This window comes from Cuculus canorus, chromosome 7 (genome assembly GCF_017976375.1).
Source record: "Cuculus canorus isolate bCucCan1 chromosome 7, bCucCan1.pri, whole genome shotgun sequence".
In the NCBI taxonomy this organism is placed as follows: domain Eukaryota; kingdom Metazoa; phylum Chordata; class Aves; order Cuculiformes; family Cuculidae; genus Cuculus; species Cuculus canorus.
The window spans coordinates 20,403,307-20,423,014 of NC_071407.1; the positions used below are offsets into that span (position 1 = coordinate 20,403,307).

At 45.6% G+C, this 19,708-nt stretch overlaps 1 long non-coding RNA gene across 5 annotated transcripts in view; it reads right to left on the reverse strand.

The window, feature by feature from the left end:
• Positions 1-19,708, reverse strand: part of LOC128852729 (uncharacterized) — a 106,620-nt gene that overhangs the window by 71,542 nt on the left and 15,370 nt on the right. The gene's annotated exons all lie outside the window — the stretch shown is intronic.

The following is a 19,708-nucleotide window of genomic DNA, read 5'->3' on the forward strand; positions in this document are numbered from 1 at the left end:
ATGAGACGGTTTCCTCCTGCACAACCAACAGTGTGGTATGATACATGGCCAGACTTTTAAGAGTAGAGTTGAGTGGGTAGGAGAGTAGGAGTATTTCCATGAAGGAAGCAATGTCATTTCTGCTTTTCTCTGAAGTCTTTTTGACCATGTCCCTTCATCAGAGAGTCGTATAGATCATCACAATCAATACTTCCTACTATGTGTTGTACAGCCAATCAACACTCACAATCAAAAAGGAAAAATATTCACTTAAAACATTTCATTATGAAGGCTGTTTTCAAATGCCTACTTGCACAGGAAAGCCCTTTACTTATGATATACGCAATCCAACACAGACAGATAAAACTCAGACTAGGAAGGAATAAAGATTGGGCAAATGGTTCCTGAGTGAGCATAGCTAAGGAACGAACCTGGGGAAGATGAAAGAAGATGAGTGCATGGTCACGACGAGTGCACACAACAACAGGGTCTACACAGCTGAAAATACAACTAGGATATTGGCAAGATCTGGCTAGAGGGGGATATAAGTTCCCCTCTGAAGTGGTAAGAGCATATCTGCACACTTCTGGCTAACTTGGCTGTGTTGGCCTGGTATAGCCTAGCTGCTCAGACATGGCTGCCTCTCAAGGAAGAGCCAGGGTCACGCCTGTCAAGCTCAATCAAACATGTTCTTGCGTTCACTCCAGCAAGCAGATTAGCAAGACTTAACTTGTTCTTGGCATTACGGGAGATCACATGGGCATCTGAGAATGAAAAGCAACATGAAAAGCAATATATGCCATCCCCCTCCTGTCCTGGTGCTCCCAGAGTCCAGAGATCTTCATGTCCTAGGTTTTCTATTCCTGCTGAAAACAGGGAGGAGCTTGATCACAGCGTCATGTGCCAATGGTGAGCATTTAGATTAACCAATACTATCTTTAGGGACCTGAATTGCATGTCAGCTGTGCTTCTGCTCCCTTTTTTCTTCATCTTTTCTCAGCTTGTCCCCAAGCCCTTTCTCCTTGCCTCCCCTTTTTCACTTTGTTCCCGTCTCACTTCACAACTTCCCCAGTGCTGAGATCAGCCATACCACACTGCTTATCTTCAGTCATTAACATGTTACAGAGGATCCCACCAGCCCAAACTCATTAGCCCTTAGCTAACAAAGGGCTCATGAGAAAAATATATTCCCTCAGCCTGTATTTAGAAAAAGACATTTCCTATCATGAGTGAGAAGCAGACTCCACCAAGTTTGTGACGCATCATCACAGCTACCAGCAGGACCTCACAGTGGAGCTGATTTCTGGGAAGAAGGGAAAATTAGAAGTCTTTTGCTGGCAGTGGGTCATTTGCACCATGTGAATGTATCCAACCAGCTCTAAATCAGCTCCAGAACTGGAAGAAGGGGAAGGGAGAGGGGCAGCAAGAGCATTAAAACACTTCTCCCTTCTTATGTTATTCAGAGACTATATTTTGGTTCACCTTTTCTTCTGTCAAAATCTGAAAAATAATAAACCGCACAGGGCTTCCTGAGAAGTTTTTCCCCATTCCTCAGATATTCTCACAATACAAGAGGGCCACCAGCATTTTACACTTCCAGTGGAGCCCAAATTTGTTTTTCTGGCAACTAAATATGCACACATACTCCACTGCCTACAGCACTAACAGATCCTGCCTGAAGTGCAAAGTCAAGGAACCAAAAGGATGCAATGCCAGAATTTAAACTGCCTTGTAGTGTTAGAGCCCCTAAAACCAAATTGCATTACGTTATCAGCTTCAATTACATAATCTCAAATATATTTCCAAGGAAATGGATCCTTAATCTAGGGCTTCGGATGGTGTTCCCATAATAAGTGGTTTTGCCCTAATTTTATTTTCTTTTTGCTCACCGTTAGGTGCTATGCACTATGGTCACTGAACAAACGTTTTCCCAAAGACAAAGCCATACACTTCCTTCTCCCGTGTTTTTTTCCTGGTGTTCATCACAAAAGTGGTGTGTGCTTTTCTGAGTTGAACCCACTTTTCTTCTAAAACCAGCACTTGTTATTTCTATTCCAGAGACAAGAAACTGAGGCACACAAGAATGGAAATCCAAAGACATTTGATCCATTTTGGAAACCCTTTACATTTTCAGTGCACTTAGCTCACTCTGTGCAACTGCCACAGTACCTATTATATTCAGCAATATAATGAGCAATGAGCCACACCTCAAGATAAAGAAGGAGGAAGCATGACCCTAAAAATAAGTGAATTATTACTGAGGCAAAGAGATTCATCCAAAAACTCCTTGGAACTCTATTTTCGATAACCATACAATGTGCATTTTTTCACCAGACTCTGACTCATTGCAGGTTCAGTAAGCAAAGAGGCAGAGGCCCTATGGGCAAATCTCTTTCACTCTGCTCCACTCCTGAGCACATCCAGGTTGAGCACTGAAAGAGACAGAAATACTATTTAAAATGTTTGTAACCAAAGCCTTGTCTATAAGAAATACAGACAGAGATGCCTGGCAGAATTATCAGATCTTCACCATACTTATGCTGACCTAAGGCATACTAATGCAATGTTAAGAAATGCTCTTTTAATACAATCGTGACTATGTTTTTTCTGTGGAAGAGGGGGAAAATGACATTCTTAGCTTGTTTTTCCAACATGTGAGAAAATTACACACTGCCCCCCCAATCCAAACCAAAAGATAAAAAGACCAGGCACCACACTGTCAAGAATAATTGACTGTGCAAACACAATTTAGGATGCAGCAGATTTGCAGAAAAGTATCTTGGAGTGATGATGAATCACATCCATGAGTCAACTATGTCAAGATTTTCAAGAAAAGAAAAGCAGTTACCACACCAGGATTATGAACAGCAGTGTCTTTCGCAAGACATGTGAATTACTCTTCCTGCTATAATCTATCCCAGAAAAGTCTCCTTTGGTGGGCTGCTTTCCATATGGGGAAATTTAAGCAATGTGCAAATTTACTCAGGACTCTTAGTCCTCAAGAGTGGGGGACAAATGATCAGACATCTGTGAAGATGAGATGGAAGACCAAAAGAACCGGATTTGTTTAGTTGAAAAAAAAATTACTGAGGAGAGACATGGCAGCAGGTTATTAATAAGTGAAAGAATGAAGGAATTTTTTTTTCCATGTTGCTGACAGATACAAAAAGAACTTACAGGCTTAAACTACAACAAAAAAAAAATATAATATTTACTTTGGACATTGGGAAGAGTGTTAGAGAAGTCAGTACTGCAACAGATTTACCTGGAGAGAAGAGGATGACTTCAGTGGAGATTTCTAAGGGCAGATTAGACAAATATCTATCAGAACTGCTTAGATAACTGTGATCTTTGCTCAGGAGCAGAGGAGGGGCTCTTTATCAGGGAGTGCAGGGACAGGGTGTTAAGGAACCGTTTTATGCTCAAAGAGGGAAGATTTAGGTTAGGAATCTTTTTACTGTGTGGGTGGTGAGGTACTGGAACAGGTTGTGCAGAGAGGCCAGGTTGTATGAGGCTTTGAGCAACTTCATCTAGTGGAAGTTGTCCCTGCCTGTGGCGGGGCGTGGGGAATGGAACTAGATGATCTTCAAGGTCCCTCCCAACCCTAACCTTCTATGATTCTATGATTTAGACAACCAGAAACTTCACAGAGAAGCTCACACTGCTCGCTCCCCACACCATGCTCTGCAGCAGCCGGTCGGGACGCTCATTCTGGATGCTGTTGGTCACTTGGTCCTGGGACCATAAGCGGGGGGGGGGGCTCCTCATTGGCCCCGCCGCGTGTCCCGAGGAGGCGGCGCCTTCAGCACCGCGGACAGCAGCCTCTGCCCGCCACCCGCGCGGCGCCGGCGCCCTGTCTCCGGGAGCTGAACCGTCCCGCATCCCGGGAAGGGGGACAGACTCCTTATCGGGGGAACGTCCATCCCGACCTGTCTGCTAGACAGTTTATTACGGCGTAAAAACTTGCCTAGTCCATGATTTATTCAGGCTTACCTCGCTTGGGCTGAAAACTATTCCAAGGAACCATTTAAATCTGAACGATAACTGATTCCAAACCAGAACTCTGAATTATAGTTTAATCTTGCACGAATTTTATGTAAAAATATGATATTGAATAGAGGTGTTCCTACCGTTCATTATCTCAGAGGAAAAAAACCCACATAGCTCCTTATTGCTGTAAGGAAACATCCTAACATCATTTTGTGCCCATTGTAAATGGCACCAGGTCATTAACCAAGCTGGCGAAGTAACTCACCAATTTGCTAGCCATCCTGCACCCAGAAAACCAGCCTGTTGCTTGGGTAATCAGAAAACTGCACTTGCTTTTTTAAATAATCCTTAACAAGCAGGAACTTGGTGATTCTATGATTGCAGATAGGATTGGTTGGACTCAGTGATCCAAGAGGTCTTTTCCAATGTGGTGATTCTATGATTCTAATTTGTGTCCGTAACACCCCAATGAGCTATGTATGCTTACTTACATCTTACAGCTCGGGAAACTGAGGCAAAGAGCTTTGACGCAGGCTACAAAATCCAGTCAGGGCAAAGGAAGAGCTGGAAGAAAGTCCTGGTTCCCAGCACATATTCACCTCATTCCCCGGAAAACACATGAAGGATATTTTTACCCATATGATGAAGATCCCAGCAACTACCAAATCATCAACTAAACCATCAGTCAGCCTAATACTTAGCCAATTAAATAGCAACCACCCAAAGTAGATTTGTTCACTGAGGTCTCCATTTAACACTGTACTAGCAGGAAAGTTGGACAGGGGAATCTAAACTAGGAATGGAACAGCAGAGCTTTGCCACAGTCCAGGCCCTGGCCAGCTTACAAACAGGGAACAGTGGACAGCTCTAGAGCCTAGACCTGCTGTTGAGTTTCTTGGTGGCTGATGCATATGGGCCCACATCCCCAGGTACTGGAGTAGGACAGGATTCCAAACATACTTTCCAGGGGGCAATGCACACCCTCACTGCCTACCAGAAGCTGGCAAAGTTTCAGCTGTGCTTCACAAGCTACTTCCAAGTAGAACACTTTCAGGGTAATGTCATGCTGGGAGTCTGATAAAAAAGGAACCTATCCTTACCACACAGTGCTTGGTGTATATCTATCTTCTAGTTCAAGCCCTTCCTACTAAATCCATTTTCCCAGTTGGAAACTACCAGAGATAGGATTCCTACTGAACTGAGAGAGACTTAAGAATACTGAGAGCATTGACGGAATCTCCCAAAAGAAAGTGTGGCAAAGCAGGAAAGTTTGGGCATTTACATTCAGGGTGGCTGCAGAATACCAAGGCCCAGAATTACTCACCCAAAAAGTCTGGAGTCAGAGAACAGATGCTGTGAAAAGTCAAAAAGCCTGCATGAAAGAGAAAGGGTTTTTTTGCAGGTAAAGCCCTCAGTGTAGAGTACCTAGACAGATTTTGTTTAAGACTTAGCTTATTTTAGGGTTTTTATTGTTGTTGTGATTGTTGTTATTGCAATTGTTTTTGTTATTATTGTTGTTGTTGTTGTTAACCTCTGGACTTACAGCGAAAAAGAATCGTATCTTCAAGACCACTCTATCAGTTAGCCAAGAGCCCTCAAACATCCAGTTAAAAATTTTGGGGTGTTTTTAGCAAATAGCAGCTAAATTTATATTTAATGCTATTTTAGATTCATAGCCCATGCCATCAAGGGGTGAGAGACTAATTGGTATCACTAGAAAAGGAGAAGTTTTTAAACCTGGAAAAAAAAAAGGGGGGGGGAGTGAAAAATAGAATCTTTCAGTTATCTTTATGTAAAGCTTTCTTCAACATTTGAGGGATTACAGTACCAATTTCTCCCAACAGAGAAAAACAATTAAAATCATATGGTCTGCTGAAAGACCAAGGCTACACCAGCAGCAGTTCTGCAGGACAGAGCAGAGTGTATAGCATTGTACATATTATGCACTAATCAGCTCAATCAATTATTTTTCTCCTTCCAAAACAAGATGTTTGATTCAAGCATTTTGATCAGGCTTGAAGATCTAAGTTCACGCTCATAAAAGGTGGTGTAACTATGCCTCAACCGTTTGCCATCCATTAGCTGAGCTCTGCAACCCACCTTTACACTCCGTGAATTGCAGAGTGAAGAGCCACCATAAGGGTGGTGTAAACTACTTCATTTTGCCTTCTAGATGGGGCAGGCTGGGAGCAGGGCTCCCAAGCAAGTATGTGGGCTTAGCTAATGGGAGAAAACTTCTTATACTGTAATGCACTTGCAATAGTGACACCAAGTATTTGCTTTAGGCTTACCTCTCATGCTAATGCCGTTAAAATGGTGTGGCTCAGCAGTTCCCAAAAGGATTATCACGAGCCTCCATTTGAGGAGCTCCTCATTTGAGTCCCTGAGCTGCAACTTGATCTACAGGATGGGCGTTAGGCTCACCAAGTGCCCAGTGGGGTCACCCCCACTCTCAAACTGCTTCTCCTTAAAGAGAATCTTCAGCGTGTTTTGCAAAAGACTGGGGGGGGGGGGGGAATACAAATTCTCTCCCCTCTCCAGCCTGCAGAGCTGCCGGGCAGTCTCTTGGGAAGCCCAGCAATCTCCCTGCATCTCCAAGGCCCACAATGCTGTTTGTCCATAGTGGATAAGGACCAGGCTAATAAGGAGGCCAAGAACCACGAAGTGGCCTCCTGCAGCAGAAAAAACTGTGTGAGGATATGTGAAAAATAACCCTGACTTTCTAATCCTAGCTGTGAGCAAACAATTAGCAGGAAGCAGAGGCAAACAGGAAAGCTGATTTAATTATGTGACACTGATACAGCCAGTGAACTGGAGGGAAGGGAAGGGGGGGCAAGAGGGGGGAGCTGGGGATGTGGGGTCAAAACAGTTTGTAAAAATCTGTTTCACAAAAGCTGTTGTTCCCCTCGGGGCAGAGAGAGATTACCGTGGCTCAGTGTCTATCAAACACGGGAAGAGAATAGGGCCAGGGGCAATGAGACAGCTTCCGAGTATGAAGGGCCCTTCTTCTTCTCCGCAGCAACCAGCAGCCTGCCAAAGAATTCCTGTAAGCTCTTGGAGGCTTTGTGTGCCTGCCTGGGCTGTGGGCAGCACTGCAGCAGGCCTGCCTATTGTCGGCAGGGCTCAAAGGGAGCAGGGGAGAGAAAAGGGGAGCTGGGGGGAAGAAGAGGGCTTAAGGGGGCTTGTTGTTATCAAAGCTGCAGAGGTTATTGTGCTGGATCAGAATCATGCTGCTTCTGAGCCCCTTCAGTTTGGCTGTTAATGGAGGCGCTGCAGGGAGACGGAGGGTGGGATTTGCTCCGTGTAAACTCGCTGAGGTCTCCCTCTGCACACACTTCACCTGCTCACACCCTCTGGCTCAGAGTGGGCATGTGTGGAGAGAGGCAGGTGGCCCTGCACCCTCCTTTCCCATATCCACCATCATCCAAAAAGCCCTGCCAAGAGAGCCAGGCTCATGTACACTCCTCACTGACACCCTGCTATAGACACACATTCAGGCGTGCAAACACCCATGCTGACACACACAGATGCACCTCATGGATTCAGAGGTAAAGACATGCACATTCAGATCTGGAAAGGCAACAGTTTACTGCTGAAAGTGTTTACAGCTGGACATACAGATATATTTGATGGCTCATATGCATACCCTCAACATTTGGATGCAAGTCCTTAACCCAAACACACAGAGTCAGACAAATCTATGCACAACAGTATATAAGCATGGTTTTCCTGGCATGCACAAATGAGAAAGTCTTGAGGCCCTGCCTCAGAGATCAAGAGCACATGGTAGAGTTCGAAGAAGGGATGCTAAGCCACATTGTTTTAAAAGCTTCATCTGCATCACAGGAAAGGAGAAGCTGATGGACACAGGGAGCTAAAGCCTCAGGAAGGGGCCTGTGAGCTTGTCTGTGGTTTTGCAAATACTGGTGCTGTGTGTCACGAACCGACTTTCCCAAAACACTGTGCTCTAAACACCTTCCAAAGGCCCTGGCTGACCAGAGGAAGGGCCTGATAACTGAGTCTGGGACATGTCCCAAAAGACCAGAGAGTCGGGGTGAGCAGAGTGGAAGAGCCAGATCCCCATCCAAACTCTGTCCTGACTTGAATCAGGGACAAGTGAGCACTGACATGAGGCAGTTCTCAAATCCTGGCACATGAGTCCCACAGACTCCATGAGGGATCCAAGCCATCAGACATGAAATCGCAAAAGAAACTTTTAATAGGGACCAAAGCCTCTATTCTCCCTGTCCCCAAAAACTCACTCAGTGGAAGTATCAACCAAAGCCCCTTCAAGGCACTGTGCCAGAAGGTGGTTTCACATGCATATCAGACCCACAGCAAAGACCTTGATGGGAGTGGGAAACCCAGAAGCCTGGCCCACTTCTTACTCTAAGCTTGGCTCTAAAAGGAAACCACTGTGAAAAAAACTCAAAGCCTCCTTCTTTCTGGACCAGGAAATTTCCTTCATGCTCGTGTCAACCAGGTTGGTAGAAGCTTTGCTCTACAGTGGCCAAAACGACACCTGACAACAACTCTGGTCAAATCAGCCTTCACCCACTCAGTGTGGATGGTGGAGAGCTGGTGCATTACACATCAGCCGGAACCTCTCCTGTTCCTATGGTGGCCCCAAGCAATAATCAGGCCCAGGGAGATGCCTCACCCTTCAACCTGCAGATTCACTGTATCAGTGCTAGTGTACCCTGCCCAGACTCACAGAAACACATGTAAGAGAACCACATTCACACACACAAGTTTGCATATGTAGGGTAAGAGTAATTCAGCTGCACTCAGCACCTTCCTCATCATCTCTCCTCCTCCCATTCTGACCCCATTGCCCAGCAGATGCTGCTGAGCCGACCCAGGAAAGCAGGTGGGGAGCTGGGAAGAGGGATGAAGAGGTACCCCAAGAGGGAGAGCGGCAGTCTCTAACAACCCTGGTAGAAAAAGTAGGGGGGCTGAGGCTGTGGGGGAGGGGATGGAGGCAAGGCAGGGAGGGCTTCTCATTGTGAGGGAAATTTTATTTTTAACAGATGCTAAGGCAGATGGCACAGAATTAACAGAAAATGGGAGAGGAAAAAAGAGGAAGAACATTACTGGCTCCAGAGAGAGTGGACATTAAAAAAATAAAGAATAAGGGAATGAAAACAAGTTTAAGTACTCTCTCCAGAGGAGGGGGGGAGGGAAAGCGTGAGGCAGAGCAGGGACGAAGCAGCGTGATAATAACCAAAGGCGTGAAATTGCAAAAGTAAAATTTGTGGCACTCGGGAGGGGCTGATAAGGCCCCAGCTTCATTGCAAAACTCACTCAGAAATTACTGATGTGGTGTTTTAGCCTTTATCATTAATAATAATCGAGAGTGGGGAGCTTGGTGGGGGCGCCTGAAACAAAGAGGGAGAGAAATCACATGAGCATCTGAAACCTGGGGAAGGAGGAAGAGGCAGCAAGGAGAGAGCTGGGGGAAAGGATCAGAGAAGGGGGTTCAAACAAGGGAGAAAAGGGACAAGAAAGTAAGGGAAAGCTGAAAAAGGAAAAGGAAAGGATGCCAGCCAAGAAAACAGAGAAGGAAGAAAGAGCTGGAGGAGGAAAGTTAAAGGACATGAGGAGAACAAAGGGGAATGGCAGGCAAACAGGAGTTGGGAAGAATACATTGAAAAGTGAAGGGAGAGGGGAAAGGTGGCTGCAGGGAAGGAGTGAATAAATGGAGAAATAATAGCAGAGATGAAATAGTGGGAGAAGACAGACAGCAGGATGGGGAGTAAGAGAGAGGGAGACAAAGAGATATGGCCCTGCCGCTCTCCTCCCAAATTAATTGAGGATACATCAACCCAAGCCACTAAAACAGAGCTATTATGAATGGGTTAGTCACAGGTGGAGTTAAAGGCCTACAGAGGGATATTAGCCAAAATTGAGTGGCTTTTAATTTCTTTCTAACGAGAGATTGTGGCTGGGGAGCCAGACACTGCCTCGGCTTAGCTAGGCCTGAAGGCAACTAAACACAGGAGCCGGCAGCTTCCCACGGCCACGCTAAACCACAGGCGAGCTGACCTGTGCAGTACTCGCAGCGAGGTGGAAAAGGCATACGTGAGCTGACCTGCCCACTCTGTGCAATGAAATGGCACAGCCACGCGTCATGGCATGGGAACACAGACAACAAAGCTGGCAGGAACCCACCGGACTGCTTTTTCTCCTCTATGCACCAGCACAGGGCTGTGCCGACAGACGGATGGACGAGGTTTGTGCTTCGTAACCCATCAGTGAGTTGGGGGGATTCACCCTGCCATCAAGGCTTTGCTTTTTACTGGGAGGAAGATCCCCCTGCACTGCAGCCTGCTCATTGCCCTCCTGGAGAGACCGAAGAGCTTCGACACAAGACCAGGACATCTGGGTTCTATTTCTGGCTCTGCTTCTGGCAATTCACCACATTTCTCCATTTCCCCATCTGCTATCTGGGAATAATGCAGTATTGTTAAATCTAAGCACTTAAAGATGATAAATCAGATCATCTCCCCATTCCAAAATCATGAGATTGGTTTAAAAAAAAAAATCATAACACCTTCAAGAAGGATAAGGCCATGTGCAGGAGGGTTCGCACTGCTTTGGAGAACTTGGTCTAAGGGACTCTAGTTTTCATACTTTTCTTCAAGGTATAGGAAGAGGTTTCTTCTCCTGAGCTTAAAGCTCATAGTTCATCTGGCCACATAGTGTGGGGATGGTGTGGGGAAAAAAAAGCATCCACAGAACTGGTAATACTAAGTAACATGATTTTTTTTTTTTTCTCTAGAGTCATGTGCAAATTTTCTGTGAAAACCTCTTACTTCCCAAAATATCAATTCGTTAAATCCAAATGGAGAGGTCAGTTTCTAAGAACTATCTCTCCCTGAAGCAATTTCAGAGAGGAGAAAAAAAACTATACAAAAAAGTTGTGGAACCCTGGTAACATCCAGATTTGATATTTCCTAGGCATAAACATTTGCTTTATGATTGAAAATGACTATTCATTTTTACGTTCTAGACAATTTAGGCTTAAAAGGAACATTCAAATGGTAAAAAGTTGCACTGGGAACAAAACATTTCATTTGATTCAATACAAAATTTTGGGGCAAGGATATAGGGAGAGGAAGATAGGGTCAGGATGAGGATCAAATTATTCTTTTGTAAAAGCATTACATATTTTTACTTCCTATCCCATTTTGGAGCAGAAGTAGCTGCAGCTTACAAATTCTCATAGAAAAAAAAAAATATTTCCTGCCTAGATCTAATTTCTATCTATAGGAGATGTTTAAAAGACTGCAGATAGTATGTGCTAAGTCCTCATAAGTTAGGCATTTATTTCATCCATTGCCCATATGATCCAGCCTAAAAATAACCCCCACAAACCCTTTTACCTCATTGCTGTTCAAATACTCACACGTCTTCCCCTTTTCCAAGTTGAACCCACGTTTGTTTGTAATGGTTGTAGAATTCACTCAGAAGTAGATGTGCTTTAAGTTGAAAAACACAAACCAGATGAGTTGGAAAGTGACTGTGACCTCTGAGCCAACAAAAATACTCACGTAGAATATATGTGAAGGCAGCAGGGAGACCTGCTCTAAATCAAGGTGAACTCACATGACAGTGGCACATGTGATTATACAGGTGGTAGTGTTTATGCGTCCTGTACTATACACATGCTAACTCATAAAACCTCACAGAAGCTGCTCTTAGTGCATGGGTCATATGAAATCTCATAGCAACAACCATGTCTAATGACCAGGAGTCACATCTAGAAATCACCTGCTAATTCATCCAAGAAGAATTCATAAACTTGAGACACAGACAATCTTAGTGCCAAACCTGTATCACTTCTCTAGATCTTACTGACACTTGGCTGAAGAAACTGTATCCTTCTAATGAAAGACCCTGAAAAGAGAAGGGACACCATTTGTACAAAGGTGTCACCCTGTATTGGGGGTAAAGGACCTGTGTTCCAGCCTCGGCTCTGCTTTACCACCTTGTCTCTAGATCCACCAGGAAATGAGCAGCTGTCAAGTGCATCTGGTTTGGGGCTTTCATTTATTTAAAACATTACAGGCTATCTTTCTTTCAAAGACATGAGAAAGATTATGTGTGTTCTCCTCTTAGTCAAACGGTGAGTTCAAATGGGAGAGGTCAGCAGTGCCAGAGTCTGGTTTGTCCATCTTCTGAGCCTCCTCCATGCCTCCAGCTGGAGAATCTCACATCTATTCATTAGGGAAACAGTCCCATGGCACGAAATTCAGCTTTCAGGGAGAATTTACCTTCTCAATGAGGTGGAGGGACCTTAAGGAATATCTTTACAGGGGGCAGAAAGCAGCATCCTAGGGTGAGAGTGTCCCAGGAGACAGAGGAAAGCAGGCGTAAGTGATCAGAGCACTTGGAAAGTGCACAAGAATCAGAAGAGGGGAACAGGACTCCTGAGATAAAGCATCGAATAATGCCAGTATACATCCTTACTCAGAGACCTCAGACTTCCATGTGCAGGTTTTCCAGCCCACTCACTCACATAGGAGCACCGGTTAAGCGTCCAGTGTTTCCTGTTGATGATTCTTCTTCTGCTTCATCTGTCGGCACGGAGCAGGGACCATTCCCCACTGTCATGAAAGGCTTTTTGAATAGGCACCGTTCCCCCCTGGGCTGCCAGCTGAGGCCACTCCCTGGAGAGCTACACCCCTCTCAGAGTCTATTAAAGCTCAATTACCAAGGCCCGCCTTGTTGTCTGGCAAAGGGAGGTAGGATACTCCCTCCCAGGGTTGGGGCTGCTTTACTATGGCCCAGCCAGCTCACACCTCTGTAGCAATTTAATAAGATCAAATCAAGTACAAGAGGTGAGGGGAGGGAGGCAGTCAGGGGAAAATCTGTAAGAAGGCAGCTCAGAAAGTCACCAATGCCTGCCTAGGCAAAACTGGCTGGCCCAGCAATGACAAAGCGCACGTTGCTGATTTACACCGCAGGCACATCTTGATTTACACCAGCAGGGACTTCTTGGCCTCACAGACCCTGTCACACCAGCATCTTCCCATGCCAGCCCAGCACAGAATCTGAACTACTAGTGCTTTTCCAGGGACCAAAACCACTCTCTCCTACATATTCCACTTCCATTCTGCTGCCACACTGTTTCCCCAGGAGGTTTTGCATCTCCAGCAGTCAAGTTCTGGCCTTCCCCACACATTAGCAAAAACTGTCATCAACACCAACATAAAAGTTTCTATCAGAGATAAATAGCTTTCCTCCCACCCACACCCTCCCTTCTTGGATGTGTCTTCTGGGGTCTGAGTCCATACATGGAATTATGAAGTAGATCAGTCATACAGATAGCAGTCATGTTTCATTCGCTACTCAGAATCCTTACCAGCAAAGAAAACAAAAGTTAAAAGAATGTAAAAGCATTTATTTTGTTCCTCATCCCTCAAGGACCCATGTTTTCCAAAGCTGCTTACATCAGCACAGAAAGTAGGCGTGAGGGAAAGGAGGATACAGCATTACACTGAAGGTCTAACTTTGGTTTAGCATGTCTTCATCATGGTCCACAAGTCTCCAAATGTCACACTGAGATGAAGAAGTAAAAGCCCGAGATGCCTCTGGAAAGCATCCTTTATCTTCATCACATAGGCAAGGAAACTAAAGCAGGGGAAAAGCCTAGGAGCCATTTGCAAAACCTCTGAGAGGTGTGCCTGAGAACCAGAGACAGGCGAAGCAGAGTCCCCTAAGCACCAGACTGCCTGTCTTCCTTGGTACACTGTGACACCTGCCACCAGCTTAGGAACAAGGCAACAGAAGAGAGGAAACTCATCAAATGCAAACCATTCACAGGCATCACAGAATAGACACTTAGTCCAGAAGGGTCTATACAATAAGCCATTTCCAAACTGGAAATCACCAGTCACCTCTAAGACAAACCTGAGACTTCTGGTGGAAGGCACACACCCAGCACATTGAGTCACAGAGCAAAAGTAGGTCCTGTTAAACCCTTCCATGTTCCTGGCAGAAGTCAGAGTCTGTGGGAATGCTCTTCAGAGCTGCTCCTGAAAATCCATCTCTGGTGCTGAGCAGGGAGAGCAGGATGTAACAGTGCAGAGAAACACAGATGGTCCAGCCTCTCCAAGCCCACAAGTGCACAGCAGAGCAGGGCCAATACACTCCTTGTGCAGCCAGGAGGTACAACTCTCTTTGGTGCAGAGGTGAGCTGCCAAGTAAACATCTGAACCCTAAAGCTTCTTCTCTTGCCTTGACAGAGCATATTATGCAGTACGGAGCAGAATCAGGACCTGGCCAGTTTCACAGTGCAAAGAGGAAACATGTCCTCTGCTGCGAGTTGCGTCAAGCCTCCAGCTTTCTGCCTCTTGGCAGGACTCCAGAACATCCCTTGCTCTTCTGCAGCACCTTCTTCACTGTGGGCCTCCAAAATACTTGCTTTCTGGCCAAGGGTAGTAAGGCCAGCAGGGAATGATACTTTCTCACTCTCATCAAATGTGTCACTTCAGATTGGACAGAGGAGAGATGTGGGCATTCAATCCAGTAAAGAAAGCATGGGTTGGGTGCCATTGTCCATACGTAGAGTGGAAGGGATGGATTAGTGGAATCAACATATCCTCCCACATAGGCTGAGCACTAGGGACGATTGTGACATCTGTCCTGCAGACAGTTCCACTGGGATCATGTCTCCATGGTCCATTTTCCAGGATAGCCTGATACATGTCCAGTTCCCTTCAAGGCAGCAAACTGAGGAGGCTATGATTGTGTGATCAGATTCCAAAAAGAAAATCAAGTTGCTGTATGCCCTATACACACAGGCAGTCATGTCCAGGGGTGCTAACATTTTTCATTCCTTGGCAGCACTGCACACTGGGCACCTCAATATCCTGGCTCCAAAATACACGGTATACACAGCCCTGAGATCTGAGTGAAGCCTTTAAAAAGGATGCTGCTGTCACAGTCCCTTTAGACCCTGGCAAAACCTGGGGCATTCGCTGCAGATGCCCACTCTTCTAGCTTTATTCTGGGCCTTTGACACTTGCTGCTTCTCTTCAGACTATAGCATCTGGAGTCATGGCATTTTAGGGGATATGAATTTGGAGGGGGAGGTGTTGAAGGGCAGAGGTTTAGCTGTCTTTTAGTGGAAGAAAACCTAACAGATTTAACAACCCCAGAAGGCAACAAAAATACAATAACACCAAAGTCAATGCAGTTTTGTTTTGCGATTTGCTGGCTTTGGCTCTAGACATGCTGAAAAAATCCTCCCACCAAAATCTGACCCAAACCTTCCACCAGCACAAAGAGCATGAAAGGTCCCATCTGTGCAGCAACCAGGGGCAGCAGAAATACCTTGTCCCCTCCCCATTCAGAAGCAGCCCAAAGTGGATCCCTGCAGTCCAAGCCCAGACTCATTTGCTTCAGACAAGAGGGATCGTACCAAGGTGGTTCAGGGACTGCTGAACCCTCATTTGAGTCTCAGTTTTGTACCATCCCTGGTTTAAAACCTTCAGAGCCTCGAAAGTGAACATCATCTTGATGGAAAAAGAGAAAGGATAAGGCCAAAGAGGAAGAGGTCAGGCCTGCTACATATCAGTGAGGGAAACCTCCAAGGAGACAACGTGCATTAACAGAGCTGCCCAGGTTTGAGCAGCCCCATACTTGGTGTGTTAAAATCCCACTGAAGGGTGTGTCGACTTGCAGTGGAGTTGAGCAGTGACTGTATAACTCTAGCAGAACACCAGTGCAAAGACACATTGAAAGGTTCTACTCCACACTGCAAAAGGCAGGGAAAGGAAGGTGGAGTGAGGTGAAGTGGCTTATGCTACCCAGCCAGCGGAAAAAAAGGAGGATTAAATGTGCTGCCTATGCCCATTGTTTCAGCTGCCTCCTGCTGAGGTAGCAGGATCTCACACCACAAAGTACCTTATTCCTGGCACTGGCATCTGACAGAGCCAAGATGGGCATCAAATTTATACTTGACTAAAACCATGGCATGATGCACTGCCTATGAAACCCTGTATGTTGCGGCCCTAGACAGAGCCTTAAAGCAGCCCCTTTCCTAGAAAACTGAGGAAAAATATCCTTCCTGCCCCCATACCCAGACATTACATCCAAAGGGCCACAAACATGTAGAGGAAGGACAGGGACACAGCAAGAGGATCTCCCGCTAGAGAGTGGGGGGAGGACTGAAGAAAAAAAAAAAAAGAAGAAAAACGAGGGAAGAGAGGCAGTGAGCAGAGGCAGAGAAAGAAAAAAAAAAAGAAAAAAGGAGTGGGAAGGGAGAAAGTGAGAAAAAGAGAGAGAGTGAGAAAAATGACAGGAGCTGAATTTTCAGTGCCCTCACTTTAAATCAAGATAAAAGACTGAAATGGAAAATAACAGTCCAGAGAAACCCCTGGACGGCTTTGGGCGTTAATGGAAACACATGGCTGAAGGCTGTAGTGTTGTCAGCTTCCCCGTGCTCTGACATTCCTTTCTGATAATCCGGCCTGCCATAAAATTAGAATAGCAAATACCTCCTGACAAAGATGCATGTTTCCCTCTATTGTGCCATCATAAAAAAAACTCCGCTGGTGACTCGAGGAGCCGCAAACTTCAATTTAAATTTACAGTGCGGCGGAAGGAAAGTGATATGCACTCAAAAATTTTAATAACCTATTAAGTTACGACTTCAATTTCATTTTATGAATATTTTCCTTGGGGAGCAGTGCTATCACAGAGAAAGATAGAAATTTAAAAAAGATAAATAGTGCCATTAATCTCCAACATTTCTCTTCCATTATCCTTGAAAATTAGGAGTTATTTTTGTTCAGATCTTCATGTAATTAGCTCCCTACACTTGATTCACTAGCCAGAAAATGACCATGTTCAGAAAATTAAAAATTTGTCATTAAGTGGAATTTAACATAATATCATTTATCTTTATCTATTCCCCAGCTGACAGCAGGAGCCTTGGAAGTGATACAGGCTTCTGTGTCAGAGAGTAGAGGCAAGTCCTCGACATGAGAGGGAGAGCATGGCAGTCAGGGAGGGGGAGGCTATAAGAACGTGGGAGGGCAGAGAGAGAAGGGGAGTGCGAGAGACAAAAAGGAAGCAGAAGCTGGAGTCATGGGAAGAAGGGGAGAAAATGAGGAGTGGGGCATGAGAGAAGAGGGAAAACCCAGGGGGGAGTTGAAGGAGTAGGGCAGAGAGCCAGGCAGGGCAAGGGATGGAGAAGGGGAGCAGAAGAGCTGAGGAAGAGGAGAGAAGGGAAGGCTAGTGAAGTAGGACTATCTGCTGGCCTTAATGGCAGAGCACAGAAGAGGCCACCGTGAAGCCAGCTGAGTGTCGCAATGAGAGAAGAGTCAGGGGCCTGGTGAAATCCTGACCTGGCAGGTTCCCTGAGCATAGTCGCTGGCTTCACGTGGGGTGGATGAACACCGAGGCACTGGTTTCCTGCTGGTGGCTTTCTCTAATATTTTTGCCTGCTCCAGACCACTAGTCCCCCATGAAACACAGGTCAGGACCCCACAAAAGTCCTCACCGAGGTCACTGGAAGGCTTTTGCTGCCTATTAAAGAGCTAAAGCCTACATTGGCTACGAGATCCAAATGAATATTGGCTGTTAGCAGACCTCCTCCTCTTCAAGGGTTTCAAAGTGATCCACCGAGTACCCTCTATCATGTCATTATCACATTGTACAGAAGGGAAGCCAGTACAGTTCTTTGACTTGCCCAAGGTGGCATGACTGGAAGCAGAGCTGGGACCAGAGCCCAGCCCAGACTGGCAGACTCTTTGACACCTTCTGCTCTAACTTTTACTTTGCACTCCTTTCCATCAACTAATCCTGTATGTATATCACAGGTGCAACAAGTCCAGTTCTCCAGCATGGGCTGAACTACAAGAAGTCTCTTCAGCTTCTGAATCCCTCTCACTGACCAAAAACATTAACCTCCTAACCATCTCATTTAATCTTTGTCTCTCCTTCTCTCAGTGGCTAGATCTGATAAAATATCTCTCTGGAGAAAATGAAAGAGAATAGGTAGAAGGAAGGAGAAGAACACCATAAAGCAAACACCGTGGGCAGGAGCTATTTTAAATAACTGGCTAGCTAAAAAAGCCAAGGACATTAGCTACTCAGCAGTTCCATCACAAGAGCTTGAGCTATTTTAAGCAAATCTCTTTGCCTCTCTGTTCTGGCTTAAAGTTTAGGGATTTTTCCACTTCTCCCAAATAAGTTTTGGGGAGTTTTATTTAGCTGCCTTCCCTTCTCCTATACATTAATTTTCAAGCCTTGCGCACACATTTTATTCTTATATTGTTTTACAAGTATGATGAAATGTATTGGGGGGAAGCCATAAAGATTTGCACTTCATTAGAAACAGGCTTAATGACCTTGCACTCTGCTATGTATTCTTCTGTGCAAAATAGAACACATTTTTGCACAAGTATCTACTGGACAGTGCATAATATAATATGTCATAGATCTGTACAAAAAGGGGCATAAAACAGCAGAGAAACAGTCTACCACAGACACTTGTCACCATGCTCTGTGGCTGTGATTTTTAATGCCTCCTACATAGTTAGGTACAAAAAAAAAGTCTGACATAATAGCATTCCCCAGACAGGTACCTGCAGGCCACAGTTAGCAGCCACAAATTACCAGCGCACATGCCTCAACCTATTATTCCTACCTCTGAAAGGAGCAGACGAGCTAGGGTCACTGTGCTTATCCTGTAACTGAACATGTGGAGGTGTTGCAAGTATCTTGGCACTACAGCAAACCAACAGCAGAGCCAGGCCTGGGACCCCATCCTGCCTTGTTTCTGCAGGCAACCACAGATTGCTGCCTCGGGGATGCAATGCTGCTCTATGGCTTGGGCAACTTCTTTATTCTGGTGCACATGTACCTGAGGCCAATAACAGGGTTGGATAAGCTGTCTACTGGCTTTCACTATGTAGTGGGTATGGCTCTAGATCAGATCCTTAGCCAGAGTAAATAGAAGTAGCACCCACTATAGCATCTGGCACAGTGAAGTGGAGGGCTGTCTCTAGAAGTCTGTTCCAGGACGCATATTTTCACCTCCATCGTACCGCAGCCATGTCCCTCTCCAATCTGAGTGATGAGTGGAAGTACCCAACCCTCATCAGCACAGAGCAAATTCTCTCCAGCCAATGATCTAAAATGCCAATGATGACCTTATCACAGAATCATAGAATAGTTTAGGTTGGAAGAGACCTTAAAGATCATCTAGTTCCAACCCCCCTACGATGGGCAGGGACACCTCACACTAGGATCAGGCTGCCCTGATCTCTTCAGCAGGCCATCTCCAGACTTGTGGCTGGCACAGTCACCAGCCTGGAGGGCCCAAACTGGAGAGGAAGAAGGCTGAGTATGTAGGCATAGAGTGGAAATGTTGATCCTTGTAGGGCATTGTCCCATGCAATCACTGATCTGACCCATTAACTCACTTGAGGCATTTCCCTGTGTCTGTGCTGGGGCTGGTCCCTTGCCACTTACTGGAAAAATCAGGAATGCTATTTCCTCTCAGTGCCCCATTGCCCAAACCTTTTTGCTGTGCATCCCAGAGCATGTTCTTTCCACCCTGGCTCTCAAACCTCCCTGCACCTCCAGACCTCCTCCCCCAAACCCTCCCATTTAGCCTTAGGGTCCTCCTTTCCCATCTCTCCACAAGCCCTTCCTTTTGTCCTTTCCCTTAATTTTCTGTCTTTGCTATGGTTTTGCCCTCTCTTTTCTCCACTTCTAGAGC